Genomic DNA, 4,270 nt, shown 5'->3' with positions numbered 1-4,270 from the left:
AGGTGACAGTGAGCCAGGACAGCGCGAGATCACGGTTGTTTCAGCGGCCGTTACAGTTAAGTTTAGCCGACAAATTTGACTCTCATGCGGCGATGACAGTTAAAGGACAAATCCGGCGCAAAATCAACCTAGGGGTTAATTACTTATGTGTACCGAGTTGACCGTTCTCTGGGATATGTTTTCATGCTAATTGAATGTGACCAGTTTTATCGCAAACCGCTAATTAGCTTATAACGCTAGTCGTCGGGGCACGGGTAAAGTAAAAAAAAATCTCTATTTCTATACCACTAACAAGGCTCAAAATAGCGCCACACTTCCATGGTAGCAGAACGAGGGTCCCTACATGTAAACCGAAGCATTGAGAACATTTGTAAGTGTACAGACAGTTTATTAAAAAGATAGTTTAGAAAGACAGTACCGTTCACGTGTACAGGCAGGCGCCATCTTAAGAAAACAGTCGCGACCAGTCGATCGACGAACGCCGTGAGCTGAACTGTTACTTGAAATCTCCCATGGTCCGTGGTTTCCCAATGGGTCGATAGAAATTACGTTTATGAAATGTAAATAAATGCATGTAAATGCATGAATTATATCTGTTTATTAAAATATATTGCACGGCGTTCATCGTTCAACTGGTCGGACTGATTGTGGTTTGGGTTAAAACAGCGGTCCTCTTACGGTAAATAGAACTCCCGGGATCCGTTTCCTGGGTGAAAGTAATGACTCACACACCCACACTATGCCACTTTCAATTCAATTTTATTTATAGTATCAAATCATAACAGAAGTTATCTCAGGACACTTTACAGATAGAGTAGGTCTAGACCACACTCTCTATAATTTACAAAGACACAACAATTCCAGTGATTCCCCCCAAGAGCATGCATAAATGCGACAGACCCAGGCTCTTGGTAGGTGGTGTGTGTGTGTGTGTGTGTGTGTGTGTGTGTGTGTGTGTGTGTGTGTGTGTGTGTGTGTGTGTGTGTGTGTGTGTGTGTGTGTGTGCGTGTGTGCGTGTCAAGTGATGCCCTCCTCAATCCATGGTTTGTAAGACATATATGAAAAGATCGATTTTAGGATTTTATTCATCAATATCAGATCACTCAAACCAAGATGGATTTTATCAATTATTTTAACCAATTCAATTCAATTTTATTTGTAGTGTCATATCATAACAGAAGTTATCTCAGGACACTTTAAAGATGGAGTAGGTCTAGACCACAATCTATAATTTACAATTCCCCAACAATTCCCCAACAATTCCCCAACAATTCCCCAACAATTCCCCAACAATTCCCCCCCACGAGCAAGCATTTGGTGGGTCTTTCTTCAAACAGGCAGGAACCTTGGGCAGACCATGGCTCTAGGTAGGGACACAACCCAGCTCTGTGAGATGCTCACTCTTCCCTCGTCTTACTCTGAGTACAGTACAATTCAAATGTGTGTAGTTTGAATGAAGGGGCAGTTTGTTGGTGTGGTTCCAAACTGCTGATAATGTACAGAAGTGTAAAGCCAGAGGAATGCTGCCAGGGTACAAAGCTCTCACTGTGTGGCAGGGGAAGATCTTCTCTTCTCTATGTGCCTCTCTGTGGTCTGGAAATATTCTCCCTATGTCTTCATGAAGCCTGTGCAGTGTGACAGAGGGATGAGCCCACATGTGTACTGTACATGCACTTGAATACTTCATTGGACGTGCTTTCTGCTGCACACACACGCACACACACACACACACACACACACACACACAATACAGAGCGCCCTGTTAAGCGGATCTTTTATTCTGCTGAAATGTCACACAGTGAGAGCCGTGGGGGTCGCGTGGCTGGGGGGTCAGAGTGAGGGGTCAAAGGTCAGCAGAGTCAGATGAAGCAGCTGATTGTCCAGTGCGACAGTCGGCCTGAACATTAGGAAAGAGTGGGTTGAAGGCAGAAAGGTCAGAGAGCACCATCCCACACACACACACACACACACACACACACACACACACACACACACACACACACACACACACACACACACACACACACACAGCTTGAAATAGTTTTCAGATGGTTTGAGTAAGGAGTTTGGAGAATGTGTTTTGATGCGCTCTAGTGGGTGAAAGATGGCACTGAAGACGTCAGCCCCCCCCAAAATCCAACTCTTCACTTCCTGTTTAATTATGATAAATACATTTCACTGAATTGTTTCCATCGTATAGGAACTTTCATTGTGTTAAAAATGTTCTGAGTGTAGGTAGATGCATTAGAGAGGGCCTGGATTTGATCCATGTTTCTTCATCAGATGACATGAAAAAATAAAAACATGTGTGTGGGGGGGAGGGGGGGGGGATTCCTTTCAGACGCCAAACACACCAACATCGCCACCTACAGGCAAATGCTCTGCAACACATCTGAGAGCAGCACATACTATACATACACATACTGTATACGTACTAATGACTACTCACAAGTACACACACACTTTAGTTTTGTGTTGTGTTGTAAGACGCATGACAACAGACATATATCAAAAAGTATATCTTTATTATATACATTGTGCTAATTTTGTTTCCTGAGATCTTCCTGGAGAGGTCCATTTTATATGGATTGTTGATGTACTATCTCATAATTTTGCATATTTACCTACTTATTCCTTACTTTAATCTATATCTTTTCTTTTCCTGGAAGAAACTGGCTTTTTTTTTTTTTAAACCATATGTGTGTTTCATTGTGGCCCAGTAGCGTACATCAAAGCATTGTTAGCCTGTTGATGGTAGGATAATACTCAAATCATTGGTAGAGCTGGACATGTTAAAACGTAGCTCAATCTTTTGGCAACCTGATCTACTCGGCTTATGCCAAACACAAACAGAGCCGGTGGTGTGCACAGACATGTAAAAGATAAAAAACGCCTTGTTGAACACAAGAGGGCATCCTAACCCTTTCTACAGCTTGTAGGCCACAGCCGTGGCAGAGCTTAATCCAGAGATAGCTCAATCCCACCTAGAAGCTCCGCAGCACAACCACAGCCTGATCTGTGGGCTTCAGTGGAGCAGCTGGAGGTTCAGACTCAGTGGGACATCAGTGCTGGTAAAGAGGGAGGGGCAGGTCTCCATGGACTGGACCTTCTCTAAATGTTAGGCCACTCCTTAAGGATACTTTTATCGTCAATAACAATGCCAAAGGCACCTGACCAAGCATATTTTACACAATGGGAGTGGGAATCTGATGGCTTCACAGTGTGTCATCTCAAAGGGCTATACAAAGACAACAGGACAGAGTGGTGCTCTGTAATGCCATCAGGATGAAATGATTGGTACTGCTACATGTTACTGGGTGCTGGTCTGATGGGAGGGGCTGCACACAGAGGGGTGAGCTTTAACCCTTGTGTTGTCCTCGGGTCCAATTTGACCCATTTTTTCAAGTTTTTAATATCAGAAACATGGGTTTCTTTCAACCAAATTGCCCCCCAAAAAAATAACATGGATGCATGCATGTGCGTTTTATGGCTACAACGTTCTTCGCAGGTAAATTTAATGATTTCTTCCATTAAATTTTAGGTGTTTTATTTCATTTTTATAGCATTTGAATTTTTTTTTTTTTTTAAATGGTTTCAAAACTGTGATCCACTCAACATCCTCTGATCTTAACTATTAGTCAAAATAATTCATGATCTCCGGGGGGGTTTTAACTCAAAAACTAGGTATAATGTCATTAATTAGGTTTATTGACCATGAATAAAAAAACAACATTTAAAAATGTTGGGGGGAAAAGCACAAAAAAAAGTTTCAATTTTGACCTGAAGACAACACAAGAGTTAAGTTATTCTACCGGTATGATTCTACATGCATGCTCTATGTGTACATGGAGAGAGAGAGAGAGAGAGAAGAAAAAAAAAAAAAAAAAAAAAAAAAAAAAAAAAAAAAAAAAAAAAGAGAGAGAGAGACATTACTCTATCTCTGAGGACTGAGACACGCCGTGTGATGGGATTCTTTCCTGTTTGGTTGCATAGTATTATGTTTGCTTTCCATTATAAAGATAATAACTTCACATTTGGCATGCGGATGGGAAAATATGTTTATATTATTGTGTGAATTCCCCCTCCCAACATGCAGACACATTAAACCCCTTTAATAAAGCCTGAGCTGTTCCCGCTGCGGTGTGGAGGAGGAACGCTTCTCTTATTTCACTCCTCAGTAAACACAGGGGCTTTTACTTTGAAATCAGCCTTCCAGTCCGCTGGGTTAAACTGTGGGAACACTTTTCAGACTTAAAGCTGCTGAGGGGCG

This window comes from Perca fluviatilis, chromosome 7, assembly GCF_010015445.1.
Source record: "Perca fluviatilis chromosome 7, GENO_Pfluv_1.0, whole genome shotgun sequence".
NCBI lineage: Eukaryota > Metazoa > Chordata > Actinopteri > Perciformes > Percidae > Perca > Perca fluviatilis.
The sequence above is the reverse complement of the archived record's forward strand: the minus strand, read 5'-3'. Positions refer to the sequence as shown.